Source organism: Mirounga leonina, unplaced genomic scaffold (genome assembly GCF_011800145.1).
Source record: "Mirounga leonina isolate KUSES-001 unplaced genomic scaffold, KU_Mleo_1.0 Mir_268, whole genome shotgun sequence".
In the NCBI taxonomy this organism is placed as follows: Eukaryota; Metazoa; Chordata; class Mammalia; order Carnivora; family Phocidae; genus Mirounga; species Mirounga leonina.
The window spans coordinates 4,553,701-4,575,147 of record NW_023270649.1 but is presented as its reverse complement, the minus strand read 5'-3'; positions in this window follow the sequence as shown (position 1 = coordinate 4,575,147).

The window sequence follows — 21,447 nt, the reverse complement described above, 5'->3', positions numbered from 1 at the left end:
GAGCTCTGGGCCAAGCAAGGACACTAGGGGGAGAAAAGCAGGTGGGTCCCAGAACTTAGCTCACTCCATCTGTTTCCCGCACTAGCTGTATCAAAACGAGTGGTTTAAAACAACACAAATTGAGTATCTGACTGCTCTTAAAGCCCTAAGCCTGAAACAGGTGTGAAAGGAACAAAATCAGGTGTTGATAGGACAGCATATCTTCTATAAACTCCAGGGGGGAATGTGTTTCCTGGCTCTCTCCAACTTCAAGAGGCTGTCCACATTCCTTGGCTTATACTCACGTCATTCTGACTTCTGCTTCTGTTGGCATATCTCCTTCTCTGACTCCAACCCCTCGTCTCTCTCCTATAGGACACCTGGGGTTACATGGAGCCCACCTGCATAATCCAGGATAACCCTCCCCCGCCCAACTCAAGGTCCTTAACTGAATCCCATCTGCAAAATCCCCTTTGCCATGCAAGCCCCCATATTCTCAGGCTCCGGGGATTAGGGCATAAATATCTTCAGGGCCAGGGCAGAAGGGTCATTATTCTATCTAGAGTACTCATTATTCTAATGGCAATGTTCAAAGATTTCCTCGAATGGATTCTGAGGGGATGCTTCCTGCATGTGCATAAACAGAGTGAATTCTCCCCATGGCCTGATCTTGCGGTTTTCCTTTGGTGGGTTCCGAGACAATTTTTATCCACATTGAAATGCATTCTCTTTCCCTTTTGTGACTCTTGGCTTCTTGACCCTCTGTGCTGATCAAATAAAATGTCCTCTGTTCCACTAATCCTTTCTGGCCACACACTTGGAAGTTCTCTTTTTGTCCAAGAACTCTCTATTTACATACCACATCTATCTTCAGTTGCTGACATTTACAAGCAAGGCAGATTCCCCATATCAGAAATGAGAGCAGCATCCCTATTTCGGTCAACTTTTTACCCCTTAACCCAAGAACACCTTCTTACACAGGAGTTGCTCGTTCATTCATCTACTCAACACATATGTATTGAGCCATACTATGCACAAGGCACCCTTCTAGGTACTCAAAACATGTTGGTGAATCAACAAATAAGTAAGTAGATTCATTGCTTAATAGTCTTATAAAACTGATTGCCATGGAGCGCCTGGGTGGCTCGGTCAGTTACACATCTGACTCTTGATCTTGGCTCAGGTCTTGATCTCAGGGTTGTGAGCTCAAGCCCCACGTTGGGCTCCATGCTGGGTGCAGAGTCTACTTAAAAAAAATGATAGGGGTGCCTGGGTGGCTCAGTCAGTTAAGCATCTGAGTTCAGCTCAGGTCATGATCTTGGGGGTCCTGGGATTGAGCCCCCTGTTGGGCCCCCCCCATTCATGCTCACTCTTTCTCCCTCAAACAAATAAATAAAAATCTTTAAAAGAATTTAAAAAATACTGACTGCCAGCATAAAGCCTTCTTGGCTTCATTTGGAACCCTGTCTCTAGAAATTAGTTTGATGCACGTCCTAATGTGACAAATATGGAAAACAACAATTTACACCATTAGGAAAAGTTTATACAGTCTATGTAAATTGCTGCGTGCAGAGCTCATCATGAGGAATGTCAAATATCATAGTTATGTCATCAGAACTGTGTCAGAGGAGGGATTTTTCGAGAGCCATGCCCACTTCTCCTACCAGCAATGTGCAAGCTACATGGTGGCATGGAATGCGCAGAATTCATTTATTTTTGCAATACTTTGAGATAACGGCAGTGCAAGGCCAATATATTTCCTTAGCACAAACTGTGGATGTGTGTGTGTGTGTGTGTGTACATGCACAAGTACTGCTTCTCCACTGTAAGAAACATTTTTTTTCTCTTAGTGGCACTTGTATTCATTTCATTTCTCAAGCTTTTACGCAGCTGGAGTCCCACTGAGAATTGCATTTCTTTCTGCATGGCCTATCCAAAACCTCTGGGAAGATGTGAGCAAACAAATCCCTGGTTGTCTTGCAGCACATTTACTGTACTTGTAAAGGGTGTTGTTTTGTGCTAGACTCTTAGGAGAGGTCCTTGAAAAAAAAAATCGCTTCTCTATTTTAAACTGAGAAAATGAACTTTACATTGATTAGAACACAGACCTTTAGTAAGTATCTCTAATAGACTTCATCGACTCTGCATGCCTGAGATAATAGAAGGATTAAATGCAAAGAAATTATACTTGAGACACATAAAATATAGAGAAATGGATTCCTTGATCTATTATTCCAACCACGATTTCATTCCCTTTTCTTCTGCCCGCCCCCTTTTTAAAGATTTTATTTATCTATTTGACAGAGAGAGAGACAGCGAGAGAGGGAACACAAGCAGGGGGAGTGGGAGAGGGAGAAGCAGGCTTCCCGCTGAGCAGGGAGCCTGATGCGATGCGGGGCTCGATCCCAGGACACTGGGATCATGACCTGAGCTGAAGGCAGACGCTTAACAACTGAGCCACCCAGGGGGCCCTCCTCCTAGACCTTAATCAACATGCTCACACAGATGTTCTACAGGTCTCAATATAGTGCATTCTTTTTTTAAGGTTTTACTTATTTATTTGAGAGAGAGAGGGAGAGCACAGAGTGAGAGTGAGATGGAGAAACAGACACCCCACCAAGCAGGGAGCCCAAGGTGGGGCTCAGTCTCAGAACCCTGGGATTATGATCTGAACCAAAGGCAGATGCTTAACTGACTGGGCCACCCAGGCATCCCAATATAGTGCTTTCTTTTTTCCCATTTGAGAAAGGCTCTGGATTCCCAACATGGAAACAAACCGGTAATGCTTGAAACTGAGGAACACAATTAAAATGTACTTTTGCATTCCACTTCTCCCTATCCCTACCACCCCAGTCTCTCCGTAGATGCTGGAAAATGTAGATTTCTACTGCCTGGACTATAAAAAGCAGTGAAAAAAAGTCAAAATCTCTTCTTTTTCATGAATTGTCTTTAAAAACTGATGGATGGGTTTCAGATTACCCAAGATTGGAGGGGACTGTAAGGAGATTAGGAAAAAGGGGCAGAGGGCCCCCATAAGACAGAATGCTTACTTGCACCATCTCACTGTACTTCCCATCTCTGAAGGCTATCCGCAGAGAAAAGGAGTCTCTCAGACACCTAGCAGCCTCGCCAATTCCTATGCCATAATAAGGAGTCATGCTCAAGAAAAATCCAGCTCAACATAAGACTGCTCGATTGATTTCATGTTTGAGGTCAACTATTGCTCTTCTTAGGAAATGCATTTGAATTCCTCCCTGCTGGGTTCGCCATACAATAAAAATAATTCTCTGCCACTGTCTGCATGAGAACAAGGCCTCAGAAGGAGAAGACAGGTGCTCACTCACGTTGGCTGAACTCACCCTTGTGTGGAAAGCAGGGTGAAACCTGCATCTCGGACCAGAAGGGACATGCTGGGTACATCCCAAGCACCTGCTCGTCTTGGGGCTTACCTGCCCAGGAATGACAGGTCGGGGAGATGTGATGTGAATCCGTGCTCCACCCTAGTCTAGCCTGGAAACCTCAAAAGGGCCGTGGATGGCCAGGAATCCAGACTGCTACCATGCGTGTAGGCTGCCTTTCTCTGTCACTGTGTTTCTGCCTCTGTGTTCATCCTAAGCAATGTGCCTACAGCTTTCACTCTCCTGCCCACGGTCACAGCAGCCCTGACTCATAATGTGTGGAACCAATGCTATGATATCCCGAATCTGACTTTAAGAAACACTACTACTGAGCCACTGAGGTTCAAGGCATCCAGTGAGGAGAGGGAGGATACAGAGGATGATAAGCTGAATTAGAGTAATGCCCCTTTCCAGCACAGAAAGTGATTAAGAAAATGTCTCTACTGAAAGAGACAGAGATATGGACAAATGACATTAATACAACGTGCTTGGGTCTGTACCTGAGATATTTACAAGGACGGGTGTGATTAATTTTTGTTGAGAAGGAGTAACAGAAGACATGGAAATCACTACTCAGTTGGTGTTGCTCAAAAACGGAAGGAAGCCATGCACAAAATAAGAAATGGGATGACAGGAAAAAGAAACACAAAATTAATAGCACGGACGATGTGTTCCTTATTGAAGTATGTTTCAGAAATGATTTGTAATACATCCCCTACTTGAATTTTCACATTTTCAGAAATAAAAAGGCCCAAGAAAAATCCAGTTAAGAAACCTATTTAGAAGAACCAGGATTTCCCAGATGGATTGGACACTGGACCCTTTTTTTCAAGGAATACCACTTGGGACATACTAAGCCGGGGTACCGTGTGTCTTGAGAAGACAGTCTTGGGAAAGGAGGGTGCAGGGGTTGGAGGGGCTTCTGTAGTTAGAGCAAGCAGTGAGGACAACCCATCTTCTCATGGATGCTCGACCTGAAATCACCATCCCCTACACATTGGGGAGGTCTCTCCCAGCCACGTTGTAGCTCGAGGAGGATCCTCTTTAACGAAACATGTACAACAGAACACGGATGTGTGCATGTGCATCACAAATACAACTCCCATGAAGAGCAGCATGATTGCATGGTCAGCCTATTCTCTCCCCTCCTGAGCATCATCAGGAGAAACTCCAATCCAAGAAGACAGTTACTTGATGAACACGTGTCTTGCTTTGTTAGGGCTGCAATAACAAAATACTGTCTCCTCACTGTGTCTTCACATGGTGCAAATAACCCGTCAGAGGCAGAGTCACCCCATTAGAACCACTCCTATAAACTTTGAGGCTGGTAAGTTCTATCAAAGATACTAATGTGACCTCTACAAAACGGAAATATAAATTGCCTACTACACATCTCTACTAAATATAAATTGCCTACTACACATCTCTATTAAAATGAGAAGCCAAGTCCTCAGAATACCCCCATTCCCTTGGTGCCTCTCCAACTTCCTTTGTCCCCAGATCTCCATGCTTCTGCCCCTGGCTCATGCCCCTGCCTACAATACCCTCCCCACCCATCTCTATCTGGCTGGCTCTTATGCCTCCTTTAAGACCTGCTCAGGATGCAACCCACTGGTGAGACTATCCATCTCTTGGCACACGGATATAAATGCTTGAAAGGTGCTGTTGAATGAACGAGGTAGTATCACTTTCATGCTTCAGCAGAATTATCTGTAGGCATGACCCAGGCTCAGTTTGCAAGTCTGGAAGTGAGCTGACAATAGTCATACAAAGGATATTGATTAGCCCTTATCCTCAGGGGACAAGAGTGAATAAAACTTTAATTTCACACTCGGTGCATTCAAGGCAGTGTATCAGAGACCCTGCATGTCAAGATAGGCACTGGAAAATGCTGGGGCAATCATTGGAAGGATTTACTGGCCACGGGCTCTGAGCCAGGGGGGTGGGAGGCCATGAGTATCACACAGGAGTGTGAAGAAAGGCAGAGAGTTTCTAGACAAGACCAGTGGAGGCCACTCATCTACCCTACTTCTTGAACTCCAGAGAGTGAACAAGAGGCCATGAAAATGCAAAGGCCTTGACCCAAAAGGCTGTTGAGAAAAGCTAAGAAGGCTGAGCTAGAATCTAGGAAGGACTCTGGGTTTGCCTTGAGAATAAAGCATGAGTTACCAAGTGAGGACAAGATGGGTCTACAGAGGGTCGAGAGATCTCCCGTGGGGACATCTATGCCATCCCATCACACAAGCAGATGGGGCCCATGCCGTGAGGCTCATGTGGTAGCTGCACGACTGCTGCATATCAAACCCTCCAACTAGAAGAACCCATGTGTTGTCCATGCATCTGGAGTGGAGGCATGCGCATCACCTGGGCTTGCTCTCACGTCAGGGGGGTGGCTGGATGCTGGGTGAGTCCAATGGCCCCGAATGGGATGACTAGGGTGAGCCAGGGCTGCTGCAGCCCCTGCCGCATTCTCCTGCACCTGTAGGCAAGCCTGGGCTCATCCTCGTTTTGGTGGTGGTGGGGAGAAGAGCAAATGGCAGGACACTGATGCTTTCTCTAGCCTCTGCCTATGTCATGTCTGCTCGTGTCCCACTGGCCGGACACACAGACAGGCCCACTCTAGGATGACAGGGGAACAGCCATGAGCACGGGGAGGGGGGTGCACTGGGACCATCAACACTATGCGTCTGCGCTCAGCACACGGGAGGGTTTGGAGGAGCCCCCTCCAACCGTAGTCCTAAACACTTGTGTTGGATCTGCTCAAGAACAGACAGACTGCTTTACTTAACCCAACGAAGAGAGTTCTATACTGGAAATCAGTGTGAACGTTGGCAGAGTACTTGAAGAGCAAACAGGAGAGGCAGAGGTGATGCCCGTGGAAATGGCTTTCATCCTGGGGCTGGGCACAAAGTGAAGAGATGATGTCAGGCCACCTAGGAGCCTGGAAAGAGGGGCCTCAGGACCTGTTCTGGGACCTCCTCGTTCATGTCTGAACCTCTGAGGGTCCAAGAAAGTGGGTCTAGAAGGTCCAAAAAGATGAGGACCTTGGCCAACGGCTTCTCCTTCTTCCCGCTTTGCTGTATCTCTCTAGCATCCCCGATGGGCAGACTCCAACAGGAAGCCAAGAGGTAAAGGTGAAAGTAGACAACCCTGGACCACATGAATTGCCCATATTCCACTGTTTTTGCCCCATAAGGACTTGAGTTTCACTTGGATCCCACCACTACTTTCCAGAGATCCAGCTCCAGTCTCCCAGAGCAGGGCACTGAAGGATCGCTAAGAACAAGCCAATACTCACCCTACAAGTGCTTTCATGGTATCTGACCATGGACCCCGTATGCACTGGTCCAGTCTCCTCTGCATATCCATAACTCGCTTCTGAACCACGTGATGGAGCTCCCGCTGTCTGTGGTAGGGCTTCCATGGAACTCTCCATGGACGTCCAAGACTGTAGCCCAGGGCTCGCCCTGCAAAGCCACGGGACAAGAGTCTGCTGCTTCACCAAGTCAGGACGCCACGGGGGAGGGGTACACAAGCATGTGCAGACGGGTGAACATCTAAAAAGAAGAGTCATGTCATACTCTCAATGAGAGTATTTGTCTTTTCGTAGCAGCTTCACGGAATGAGGATCAAAAAGAAAGGCATCAGTAAACGCCCTCCCACGCCACATCTCACCATCCTCATGGTGGTCACTGCAGCAGGTGGACTGATGAAGTCTATGGCACGGATTATTTTTCACGGGCCACGTATGACATTTCCACAGAGCATGTGGAAACGCAGGATATCTCTGGACAGCCATGAGAGGCTGCCAGTATCAGAAGGATCCAGAGTCAGCCGTGTGAGAGGGTTCCGCCACAAAGCATTTCCGGCGGGGCCTACAGTCTTCCTTCGGCTTCTGGTGGAAGCCGGGAAACCTCCATGTACACCAAAGAATGAATAAATGAAATTAGAGAATGTTCTTCAAGGCTAACCAGAGACTTTGTGTCACGACTGCATTGAAGGAAAAGCTGAAGTCTGGACATACACTAGCTGAATCCACTGGTTTTCCATTGATAAAAAATACCTCTTCCAGATGTTTCTCTTCCTCCCCCCTCCCGGTGTCTTTCCCTGCTTTTCCCTCTGTTTTTCTCTCTCTCTCAATTATTCTCCCTCTTTTTTAAAGCTTTTATTTTTAAGTAATCTCTACACCCAACGTGGGGCTTGAACTCACCACCCCGAGCTCCAGAATCGCCACGCTCCACCAACTGAGCCAGCCAGGCGCCCCTCAAGTGTTCTCTGTATATCTTTCTCTGTGCCCACCCACTGGGTTACACCTTTCAAATGCTAACCCCCAGGTTCTACTCTGACACATAGTTTTCTTCTGCCTCTGAGCAAAAAACCGATTCTACCAGCAGAAACCGCGCTTTGTTCGTGGATGCGGGCAAAACTGCCAAGGCATTTACGACAGCAGGTGGATGGATGTTTCCATACATGTAAAATTTTTCAACACACAACTGTAATCCCGCTTCTCTGGCATGTCCACGCCTACTCCCCTTTGGGAACTCTCCAGCCTTGAAGCAGAGACAAGCGAGGGAAGTCGAAACCCTTCAGGCTAATCGAGGGACACCCTATGAATCGATGTGATGTTCCAGTGACCTTTTCTATGCCACACATGGGAAGCAAGGGCCCTTCCTGAGCAAGTGTGAATGGGCCGGTGGGCGTGCATCTTAGGGTCCTGGTGGTTCTGGGGGCTGGTGGGAGGAGCCCTACGAGACTAGTCACACCCTCTGCCTCCCCACACCACGTGCATCCCCTGCTTCTTACTTCCTTGGTTCTTACCCTCTCAAGAAGGCACAGAAGCAAAGTGTGAACATTCTAGCTGAGCCGAAAGAAATGGAGTAGGACGCAAGGCCAAAGTCAGAGCAGAGGGGAATGAGGCCTGAAAGTGCGGAATGCTGGAGTCCCCAGAGCCAGAGGTCCCAGGCTTCCTGTCCCTCCACTGCCACAGAGTGGGGCAATGAGGAAAGAGGGGGGTCTCTCATTCTTCTCCAAGGCTGACAAACGCAGCCGGCCCAATAACCTGACCCCAAGAAGGAAAGGGTTGGAGGAAGATTCGAATCTGCCTGGAGGATTGGAGTCTGCCCTGAGCTATAAAGACGATCTTTGAGGAAGAACTTGACAATTGTCGGTCTTCATATTCTAGTCACCCCTCTTCAATCACTCTCCCCTTTATCAATCACTCTCCCCTTTAGAATATTAGAGTTGAAAATTGCTACTTACCCTAATAAATATGCAAAACTCGTTTATTTCAGTAAGTAGCTGTAGGCAGGGAATCAGTGATTGCATAGAAAATACACATATATTAATACATAAAGCTAACAGTCTACTTGGAGCATTAAACCAAAATAGTTGTTTTTTTTTTTTTAAAGATTTTATTTATTTATTTGAGAGAGAGAATGAGAGAGAGCACAAGAGGGGGGGAGCAGGCGAGGGAGAAGCAGACTCCCCGATGAGCAGGGAGCCCGATGTGGGACTCGATCCCGGGACTCCAGGATCATGACCTGAGCCGAAGGCAGTCGCTTAACCAACTGAGCCACCCAGGCGCCCAAACCAAAGTAGTTTTTATTCCCCGTCGTTCCCAAGGCCGTGCCCACCGCACCCAGGGAAACAGCACAGTGGGTTACTTCAGGAGGAGGCCCCCGTGCCTAGAACAAAGAAAGCCTTGCTCAATCTTGGGTGGCATAGTAGATGCATTTCGAACTTTAGGGATACCCGCGTCTGTCGTGCCAGGCATTGACGACAAAGGAAAAGGCTTTCGAAGTTGCAAAAGCTTTTTGTCATAGACCAAGAGCAAAACTTGGAAGGATGAAACTGGCATTTCGCTGCAAACAGCGCATGGACGGGTGCACAGGTTAACAAGTAAAGATGGTTCTCAGCAGACAGCAGGAGGAGCTGAGGGGGAGGAAGGGGAGAAGCGAAGCCAGAGAGCTGAGATGTGGGCAGGCTGAGCCACGGAAGCTTCAGACCCTGAGAAGGGGAGAGACCCGGGAACGTGAAGGCGGGAGTCCGAGGCAGACGGAAAGCAGAGCAGAGTGCCACGACGGCCTGGCTTGTCTACACAGAGAAACAGCCCCGAGAAACAGTTCCAGACAAACCTGTCTAACACCTCGACGCTCTGGCTCTCCAAACAACTCAGGTGAGGTTCAGTCTCTCCCAGCTGGAAGAGAGCGGACTTTTCTTCCAGACGTGGGGGAACATGACTCCGTATTGCAGGACTGCAGAGTGCAATGCCCCACACAAGGGACAAATGGAAGTAAGAGCCCAAATGCTGGGAGCAACAGAGCCAGCCACGGAAGGGGCCCCGTGAGCAGCTCCATGGGGGTCACGCTCGCTCATCCATAGGGCTGACCCTGGGCTATGCCAACTGCAGGTACTTGAGTGGGGCAGGAAGCAAGGAAAGAAGGGAGAAGGAATGCCCCCCAGCCACTCTCCCACCTCTAAGAAGCTCTGGAGGCTCCCTGTGAACCATCTTGAGACAAGGTTGGGGGACAGGTTTTGAGATGGGTGGTAGAGGATTCCGACCTGGTCGGGAGTCTGATTCTGAATACTGACCCAAAATATAAAAGCAGAATTCACTGAGCTACCCTGGACCACAAGTTGAGTGTTTGAGAGGTTTCTTTTCTTCCCCCAGCACCAGTGTGCATGGGAGTTTTGACAAGACAATGAGGCCACATAGAACATAATGAAAGTTACTCCTCAGCCCCCACCCCCACGGGTGAAATGCAGTGTAAACTATTTTAACATGTTTTGTTCTTGGCCTCAAGTCTCTGGCTATTGTAGCAAGCTTTCCTTTAGCTTTTGATGGTTGTTTTGTGATCGTGATCCAACAGCCTGAATCCAGAGCCAGAGACAAACAAAGAAGTGTCACACTAATCCAGATCACTGGCAAGGATTCTCTCCTCTGCCAGGACTGTGTCTGGGAATTTCCCGCAAGCTCATCTTGATGCAAACTCATCTGCCAATCTTTTACGAATGCTTAGCCCCCATTGCCTTAAGTCCGGTGGTACACACGTGTGATGGTTCAGAGGCTGCAAAAAGATGCACCTGCTGCTGACAACTGGCAGCAAAGAAACCTGACATATTCAAGGGAGATTCCAATCTTCCCAAGATGCCAGGCTGAGTCTGCAGAGCTGGCTCTGAGAGACATCCTGTGTGTGTGCCCACAGTAAACCAGGATTATTTTAGAAAGCCACGGCCATCCTCTGCATCAACCACGTGTGTATCCACATGCTACATGACAAATGTTAAGAACCACATATATATCCATCTGGCAAGCAGCAATAATGATAATTCACGACATTAAGATATGATTGTCAAGATGCACACAACATTCTTGGAATTAGTCAACAGGAGCGCCTTCTGTGGCAAGCGTGTTGGTTTCAGGATGGTTTCGCCGGGGCACACACAGCTTTCCCTTCAATCTCCTCGGCGATCAGCAGTTGGCACCTCGAGCAATAAAGACTCCTTTGGTTTATATGAGAGCACAACAGCACAGATGAGAAATCAGATCCTATCCCACGTAACGCATTCCAAATTCTGCATGGGCAACTTCTGGGTGATCAGGGAGTCATCCCACGTGACATGAGTTATATGCAGTACTTAGGGACCCTATGTACTATTTTGAAAGTACTTGCCAATTACAGATTTTGCAATGATACTGTGATACAGCCTTATGAATAAATCTTTTATGCCCAGTAAGTACTCAAAACATCCTGAGCCTGTCTACCGCTGTGTTCGTATGAGTGCCAAGGTCATAAAACTATAATCTAACACGTTTGTGCACCTTAGATATATTTATTTAGCGTCTATGGGATAATTACTCCATGTAACAGCTATATTTTGCCGATTAGTTTGAAGCATTGGATTCCTCGTGGCCTTAGCTACTTTTGTGACACGAATGAATTGGCCACCTCTTTTCTCATTTGCAGATGGATCCCGGATGCATCCTTACCCTACTTCTGAGAAATCTGAGAACCTGGCGTAGGAAAAACACATTGTCATTAAAAGGCTCATCAAAGAATACCTCTATGACAAGAGAAAATATACTCAGCCTCATTAGTATGAGAAAGAGCTCAATCATTCCATTAAAATTAGGTTACTGAGTTTCACTATTTGACACATATTTATTCCAATTAATTTCAATTAGGAAAAGCAAGTGTAAATGGGTGTGTAGACACAGAGTCACCAGGCAGCTTGTCTGAGATCATTAGATGTGATATCCATGCGTAACTATTAGTATAACTACTAGACAGTGAATCATTCCTTCTCACCATCAGCTGTACTGGATAGAAGTCATGCTGGGACAATCCTTAAATTACATATCCATTAAGGATTCTCATCAATCTTGATATGCACATTTTTTTTTTTTTGGTTAAGAAAATTAATAATGCATCAGAATTACAGAAACCACCAAAGCTGTCTTCCTGCCATCTCTTTTATCTCGTCTCGAACGCAGTGCACAAAGGAAGGTCAAGGAGGGGCTGATACGTTTGAGGCAGACTTTGGTAAGGAATAGTCAAGACAGATTCCCAACAGGATTGCCCAGTCATGGCCCATTCATCTTGGAACTTGGGATCTACCATTCATGGTACAGATGAATCAATTACAGTAGCCATATTAGCAAGGGATGTCCCTTTTTTCTGAGGGTTCCAGACCCACACACCACAGAAAGTCAGCAAAATGGAAGCAGACATGTAGAACCTTTTCCCAGGGAAAAGTTTTTCAAGAACATGAAGCCCACGTGACAGATGGAAATGCAGGGCATGTGAACCAATGAGCTCAGGATACAGGTGGGGGTGGCAGAGAGAGGGGGCCGCTTAGCATCAATTAGCAATAAGAGAAATGCCCCCAAAAATGTGTCCTTCAAGAGGTGAGTTATGGGGATCATTGAATATTTTTAAAAACCTATTTCTTGGAGAGCAGTGGATTGGAAAAACCATTATGTGAGCATACAGAATGGACCTTATGAAAACAAATTACACTCATTGCACACAATAGGATTTCTGACTTTGACAACACGATTGAACAGCAGACGTCTTTATTCCCATTTTGCAGCAAAGGGAGCCGAGACTCCGAGAGATGTCAAGGCACTCCCCCATGACCCAACACTCTTGGGACTGGTATCCCGCCAACTCGGCCATGCTCAGAAGACAAACAGGTCAGTGCTTTATGACCGAAAGGTACTCCAGGTTCCATACAGGGAATCAGATGTGCAGCGGTAACACCGGGAATAGCACATGGTCCTTCATCAGAAATTTATACAAATCTCCTCCCCGTAGCATGCAAAGCAGCGAGCCTTACAATGGGAATGCCGCTGGGGCGTGAACGTCGAGAGTCACAGCTAAATTTTAAGACCGCTCCCTCATGCAAGCTCGACTGATAACGGGGCAATTAAAAAACAGTTGCTTTTAGAGGTACGTTGCTGTTCAATCAATATTCATTTTAAGTCCTATTTATCTATCTCAAGCACGGCTTTATTTGTAATAGCCAGTGTTGCCTGTGGTGTAAGTTTCTAGAAGCTTTTCAAGGTGTGCTTTAAGCAGATCAGAATTAAAAGATTGTTTCCATTTGTTTGTCTTTCCAATCCACTCTTTTGTTATTACAAAAACAAGGACAGCTCCTTTCGCCATGGGGTTGATATGCTGAACTATATCTTTATTTTCTTTACCATATGATTAGATGGTGCCCATTTCTTTTTTTTTTTTTTTAAGATTTTATTTATTTATTAATGAGAGACAGAGGCAGAGGGAGAAGCAGGCTCCCTGCGGAGCAGAGAGCCCGATGTGGGACTCGATCCCAGGACCCTGGGATCATGACCTGAGCCGAAGGCAGATGCTTAACCGACTGAGCCACCCAGGTGTCCCAGATGGTGCCCATTTCTTTATCTTTATTTAACAAAGATCTTTGAAGGGTTTCATATTTCAAAGTATCGTGCAATAGACTAGGAAAGGCAAAGAATCTTCAGAGAGCTACCGAATCTAGTTGGACAGACATTTGCAAACACAAGTAAATCAGTAAACAACACACACGAGTGACGTTCTGCATAAAGAAGGAAAAGGTAGAGGTGTATACACGACAATTAAATTAAACAACCACCACTAGGAGAACCCAGCAGGCTCCGAAGACCCGGCTGTGGCTACTGACTGTAGAAATAGCCAGTAATAAGTTTCTTTCCCCGTTGAGAAGCTTTGCTTTGTTTTGGTGACCAGCAACGTGACTGATGGCGGGCAGAGACAATGGCCAGTGGAGGCTCAACCACAGAGTTGACGGCAGAGTGTGCATGAGCTCTCAGTAGAGTCGATCTTGACTTTCCTGACCTCCAACAGCCTCCCTCAAGGATACTGCATGCTGGATTCTAGCTGAGCGGTTTGCAGAGGCTGAACCTTGGTCCCCTGGGAGTCTGAGAGTCATTTTTACAGGGTCCCGACGAACACATCTGTCTTCCTAATAATACGGAAATGCCATGGACTGTTTTCAGTGTGAGAACCATTGCACTCAAGGAGCAAAAGCAGGGGTACGTGGAACTGCTCTCACCTTATGCCTGATCGAGGCAGTGGTCCCAAACGGTGTTCACATCCATCACTACCACGCTCCTGAGAAGAACGTCACTTTCACTTAAGAATGTTGTGGAGTAAGCTGTAAAAATCATTCGTTTTCTCAAGTATCTCTTGAGTATATATCTTTTTAAGATTCTGCACGATAGGGCGCCTGGGTGGCTCAGTCAGTTAGGCGTCTACCTTCAGCTCGGGTCATGATCCCGGGGTCCTGGGATCGAGCCCCACATCAGGCTCCCTGCTCAGCGCGGAGTCTGCTTCTCCCTTTCCCTCTGCTGCTCACACACTCTCTGTCAAATAAATAAAATCTTAAAAAAATATTCTGCATGATAAAATGGGGAGTACACATAGCGTTGTTCTCTTGCATGAGGATGTTTGATGGTTGTCTCCAGGAAAAAAAAAAAAAAAAAAGTATGCCACTGTTTGAGTTGGTGACGGGACTTAGTCGCGACCCTTTTTATGTGATAGAATGCCTGGGAGACGATTGTGGTAATTCAGACTCGGCTGTTTGGCAGACATTTTCTCAAAAATGAACAAAGCGAGGCTGTCACTTGATGGAATACAACTGACGAGTCTTTGCTGCCAATGACAAAAATCAAGATTTCAGGAAAAATTAGTATTTTAGAAATCTTGTATCTGCCACCATAAATGTGATGGCCTCCCAAAACTTAAATCCATTCCTAATAAAACTGGTGGCGATGTTAATAAATGTGAGCTTCCCATGTTGTATAATGAGATGTGTGAATATTTGGAAGGCCGACATAACTTAGCGAACTGCTATTTTCTGAAAGAACTAATGCATAATGTTACAAAATTGTGCATGGGTAAAATATGCACTTTAAATGCAAGATAAAACAATGAATTTTAATGGTATAGAGAACAAAACGCGTATGGATATGGTCATAGGACACTTTTTAACCTGTAAAAACCTACTGGTGTTGAGTTTTGCTGTAGTACTAGAAAAAAATATCCACAGCTATTAATTATCCTATTTTTTTTTCAACTACATAACTGTGGGAAGCCAGATTTTCTGAGTACACACCAACCAACACAATACATTTCAACAGACTGAGTGCATTATCGGCAATGAGAATCCAGCTGTCTGTTGTTAAAATCGGGACATAAAGAAGACTGGCAAAAATGTAAAAAATATATATATAATGCTACAAGTTTGCCATTTTGTTTTACTTTAGAAAATATAGTTATTTATTTTTTAAAAGATTTTATTTATTTATATAACAGAGAGAAAGAGAGAGAAAGCATAAGCAGGGGGGAGCGGGGCAGGGAGAAGCAGACTCGCTGCTGAGCAGGGAGTCTGACACGGGACTCAATCCCAGGGCCCTGAGATCATGACCTGGGCTGAAGGCAGACGCTTCACTGACTGAACCACCCAGGCATCCTGAAAATATAGTTATTTTTATAAATATTTTTATGTTAACATGAAATAGGTTTATTATTGTTACTTTTAAATGAATGAGTAAATATTTTTAAGCATCTTCATTTTCACTTCTAATTTAGCACACATCCATAGCTAAAGTCCATATAAATATCTCTGTGGGGTCCTCAGTAATTTTTAAGACTAAAAAGGTGTTCTGAGACCAAAACATTTGAGAAGGACCATCCTAGAAGCATCCTGCTTTCAACACACAACGAGGAGCTCCATGGTGCTGCCCTATGCCTTCAAGTGGGCAGGCAGGGTTGTTAACTGCTAGACTACGCCCTGATTATTTTTTTCAAGGCCAGGAACTCTGGTCTCAGTCTCCCATTCATCTTCTCTCCATGTACCAAGTCAGTTTCCTCAAAGTATCACCAAGCTCTACCAACACCTGCTCTTGTTCTGTCCTCCCAGTGCACCTACTCTTCAACCCACTGCGTGACTTCATATGGTTCAACATCCCTGTCTCTGTAAAGATGGATGTGGCAGGCACACCCTTCACTGACCCCCAAAGATCCAGCCTCCTGATAATCCACACCTTTGTGTTACCTGCCCTGGTATGGGCGCTGACCTAGAAACCTGCTTCGAACAAAGAGGTGGGACATTGCTTCCATCATTATCTTACAAAAGATTAGAACTTCATCTTGCTTCTGGTCTCTCTGCCTTCTCAGCTTGAACTCTTGTAAGAAGCAAGATGCCCAGTTGGAGTTGCTCATGTGGGAAGGAACAGAGACAGGCCTCCAGCAAACAGCTGGGAAGGAACTGAATCTGCCAACAACCACATGTGCTTAGAGGGGACTCCTTCCCCAGTCAAACCTTCAGATGAGACCCCAGCCTGGACTGACACATGCATGGCACTCACATGAGACAGGCGGAGCTGTGGACCCACTTCAGCTGCGCCTTTATGCCCGACCCACAACGAGTGGTTAAGCTATGTCATTCTAAGCCTCTGATTTCGTGATACTTGCTTATGCAGCAACACACAACTAATATAGCAAGTGTGGGGCATAGGGGTGCCTGGGTGGCTCAGTCAGTTAAGCGTTTGCCTTCAGCTCAGGTCATGGTCCCAGGGATCATGTCCCACATCGGGCTTCCTGCTCAGTGGGGAGCCTGCTTCTCTATCTCCCACTCCCCTTGCTTGTGCTCTGTCAAATAAATAAATAAAATCTTAAAAAAATAAAAAAAAATAAAACCGCAAGTGTGGGGCATATTTCTCCTTCCATGTAAGCCAGAGTGTATCTTGATGTGAGGAACACTAAGGAAGATTTACCTATCATGCATTTACTTTTGTAGATTTTTTTTTAATTTTTAAAATTTTTTTGTAGATTTATTTATTTAATTATTTGAGAGAGAGAGAGCATGCACGAGCAGAGGGAGGGTCAGAGGGAGAGGGAGAGAGAATCTCAAGCAGACTCCTTGCTGAGCACAGAGCCCAATGTGGGGCTCAATCCCAGAACCCTGAGATCATGACCTGAGCCGAGATCAAGAGTCAGACGCTTAACCAACTGAGCCACCCAGGTACCCCACCATTTACCTTTGTATTAATTGATGCCTTCAAATGGCTCATGATCTGGAGGTCACAGTGTCTCAGACATGTCAAGTATTTCATAAATATTCACCAAATTATTATAAACATATTCATTTTATTTGACAAATGCACATAAAGCAGTGTGTTGGAGGCTGCACATGAATATCAAGGTGATCGCAGTGCCTTTCCTGAGCTCATGCAATTTATAATTGATGGGATGAGGCACACCTGTAAATTTGTATAATAAAATATTACATAAAGGAAGATAATGCATTAGGAGGACATTAAGAAGCACAACATGAGGGTACTACTTTGAAGGAAGCTACTAAGCAAAAGTCACTTTATAGACAGATTGCGTTTTCCAAAATCAAAGGGCTTTTGTGTAAGCAGAATGCCTTCCGAAAGATATCCACACCCTAATCCCTTGAATTTGTGGCCATGTTAAGTTACAGGACAATTACACGTAAAGATGTAATTAAGGTTATGGATCCTCAAGAAGATAGAGAGACAATCTTGAATTATGCAGATTGGCCCAATCCTATCACATCAATCTACAAAGGCGGAGAACTTTCTCTTGCTGGAATGGAAAAGATGTGCCACAAGAAAGAAGTCAGAGAGATCTGAAGTCTGGCAGGACTTGATGTTCCTGCTGCTTGTCTGAAGACGGAGGCACAACATGGCAAGCAACACTGGTGGCCATGAGGAGCTGAGAATGGCTGCCGGCTGAGCCAGCAGGGGAAAAGAGAATGCACAGTCCCAACCCGGAAGGAACTGAATTCTGCCAACCACCTGAATGAGTCTATAAGCTGATTCTCCTTCGGAGTCTCCAGAGAAGATCTCAAGCCACCCACCACCTTGATTTTAGCCTTATGAAACCCAAAGCAGACAAACCAACCAACCACCCTCCCCCCAAAAAAACTTCTGACCTCCATAACTGCGAGGTAATAAATGTGGGATGTCTTAGGGTGCTAAGTCTGTGATAATTTTCTTACAGCAGCAAGAGAACATGAAGGTGGACATCCATGGGGGGCTGGAGAAAAGTCATTGCGGGCGGCACGGTCTGTTAGCATGAGCCAGGCTATAGAGATGGCCATGAGCAAGAAGAAGAAATGGCAAGTTATCTGATGTGCCTCGAACATAATAAATATGAAGAAAAGAGCAAAGACAGACAGGACGATAAGGTCAGGGAGGGAGCGTCGAGGAAGACAGTTGTGGTGTTTATCTGCAAAACAGATTAGAATGGGCCAGGAGCCGCAGTGGGAAAGACGATCAATCAGAAATTATCTAGATAAGAGATGACAAGACCCTAAAGTTAGAGCGTGGCATTTGGAATCAATACGAGCGTACAAGTTCAAGAGATGGTTCTCGAGTGGAATCAACAGAACTTGATAAAGTTAAATGAAGAGTTGCCCAAGAAGAAAAGGTGACTTCAGTATTTTGAGGCTACATGAATCAGAAGATGGGAGTGCAATTAAGCAAGAGAAAGAGGGGGGCTACATGGGTTTTTTTAAACATTATTGGGGAAAGGGGAGGTGAGTCCATTCCATGGGGAGTGTGCTGAGTTTCAAGTACGTGGGGAGGAATTAATATCATGGACTGCAACTTCGAGGGGGTTAGAAGTCACTTCTAACAGGAAGGACGGACAGCCAGGAGGGAGTCTAAGGAGAGAGGGCAGAGAGCTCCAGGAAAATCCCGACCCTGAATAGCAAGGCAGCAGGGCGTCGGATTAAGGGTGAGCTGGTAGAAAAAACAGGTTTTGGGGTGGTCACAAAGAGTGGGATGCAGTATCGGTATACAGAGGAGGGGGCCTGAAGGGAGTGTTGAGGGCAGGACAATCTGGTAGGAAGCAAGAGTGGCTAGAAGTTACCAGAAACAACATTCAGATGGCTCAGGGTCCTAGAGAAATGGCACAGTGACTGGACCCCAGCACTGAAGAGCCCAGCATGGCAGGTGGACCTCCCACAGGGCTCTGAGCTCTGGAGTCCAGAGTGGGGAGATGGGGCACAGGGCTAGAGACTTGAACTGGGACCCCAGGTCAGCAGCCACTGTGGAGAATGGGGCAGATCCTGCAGAGATGATGCAAGGTCTGCCAGAGGGTGGCCAATGCTGTTGGGTATCTGGGGGCCAAGGAGTGTTGGGAAATGAGGGTCAGCCAGACCGTCTACGTACTGCAAACATGCCAACACGTGAGCGCGTGTCTGTGTGTCCATCACATACACTACAGCCCTCCATGGTGACAGCGGTCTGCGCACCCACCCTACAGGAGAGGGATTCAGTGCATGGGCATTGACCAAGGGCTTTTAAGAGCAGGTTTGGTGGCTCGCAAGCCCATGTTCTCTGCAACAGCGTGGAACAACAGGGAAGGGGGGAGTTTGCCTGGGATGTAGGACATCTGGAGAAGTATGCCTCAACAAGGCCAGCGAGGGTTTTGTTCCTGGGACTCATGCCTCACCGTCACCCCTCACTCAACTTGCTCAAAACCACCCAATGGATACAGTCAACAGAACGACTTCCCCGGTTAGTCACCTAGGAATGCTCCTTACACTGACGCAGCTCTTCAGGTGTAGCTGCAGTTTTGTCTTTTTCTTTCTTTTTCCTCTAGAGCTGCCCTCTGCGTCATCACCATCCACCAGCGGTTATCGGCTAAATCACTGGGAAGCCCTGGCTCGGCATTGATATAAGTCTTCATGCAAAGCCAGTCCAAGGGCTGTCCCCAGCACAACGGAGACTCCTCCATCATACGCGGACCAATTAACACATAAAACATACCAATTAACACATAAAACATACCATAAAACCCCACATTTCTTGGGGTGCCTGGGTGGCTCAGTCGGCGGAGCATCTGACTCTTGGTTTCAGCTCACATCAAGATCTCACGGTCATGGGATTGGGATCACACTTAGCAGGGAGTCTGTTGGACATTCTCTCTCCCTCTCCTTTTGCCCCACCCCCTCCCCATACGCACTCGCTCTCTCTCATAAGTAAATACATAAATCTTTAAAAAATAAAGTAAAATCCACATTTCCTTCTGTTTCACATGCAATGGAACACATTCCCATGAGTCTCTCAGCCTGGTGGCTAATGCAGACGCTAAGGGCGTGGCATAAGAGTCGCATTACAACTCTGACACTTCCTTGCATGGACGCTTGAGGCAAGGGGCTGCCCTCTTTAAGTCTCAGTATCCACATCTGGAGAATGGGGATAAAATACCTCACCAATGTTCTCGGAGAAATAACGGAGTCGATATGTATAAAGCTTTTCGAATATTGTCTGGCACCTGAGCAGTATTCTAAATATTGCAATCAATATTAGCTAATTTTGAGTTAAAGTGGGCTTTGTGCTTTTATAGAATTATTAGGTGTTCTCTTGAGAGAACTCTGGTTCACAAGGCACCAAATGTTATTGTAAGAACTCACCAAAAGCTCATGAAACATAGAGAAAGGCAACCAAGTATAGCCCACCACCAGGGGCTCTGGACGTGGAGCCATGTTTTTGCAGAAAAGACAACTTTTGCTCACTCTGTCTTACACTGAGCTTTCGTGCTTCTCCACCTCTCTGTTCTCATCTCTCTACCTACCACCTCCCCCTATTTACCCAGCTTCTCTGTATGACTCCCACCATCTGGTGGCTCCCAATGTCACCCCAAGAGAAGACTCATCATTGGGGTCTTGGCTGGAGGTCTTGCAGGCAGGTGCCTGACTCCAACCCAAATTGTTGGTAAGACATCTGCCCCCACTGCTCTCCTCACCTGCAGCGACCCAAGATCATCTATTTCTTACCGGCCGACAGATGCATTCATCATCTACTCCAAGCTGCTTATGTGAATGCCTGGGGGACAGCCAGGTGAGCTGAGAAGGGGATTACCTAGTTCAGAAAGAGGCATGGCCTCCGAGCAGGTGCTCTGGGCAGAACTCGCCCTAGAAGACAGTTCATTACCTTGAAATACCTCGAGTACAGCCTGCCATGCATGGGATTTAGAGCCCTTTCACTCCTCGTACCGCCACTGTATTTGACTGTGAGGCATTTTCTATGGCACCTCAGAGTCAATAAGGAGAAAGGAGGAAGAGCCGTTTTTCCTCCGAGATACACAGTTTGGCATAGATGTCATATCTGAAGACGGCAACCAGTTTACAGTATCTGCCGCTCCTCCAATTCATTTACAACCCTCATGTGATTTAAATCTGCCTGCAACATGACATTCGAGGCTCTCCCAAAGACACTCGGTGCGGAGGGAAGTGGGTGGGAAGAGACCAGGGCTGAGCACCTCTGTTCAAGGGTCATTTCCGCCTTCATCCTGGGCGGGGGGGTGGGACACGAGCCTCTCGTGAAAATGACGCTCTCCCTCCTGGATGGAGATTCCAAGCCCCAAAGCACAACTCGCTGAAACGTGAGGAAGTGCTTCCGTAGTTTAGAGAACGCTGCACAGAGCCAGGTGTTTTATCCCTCCAATCCCACAGCCTGCAGTCTCTTGTCGAGACCGTGGCACAGAGACCGACTTGTTACAAATACTAAGCC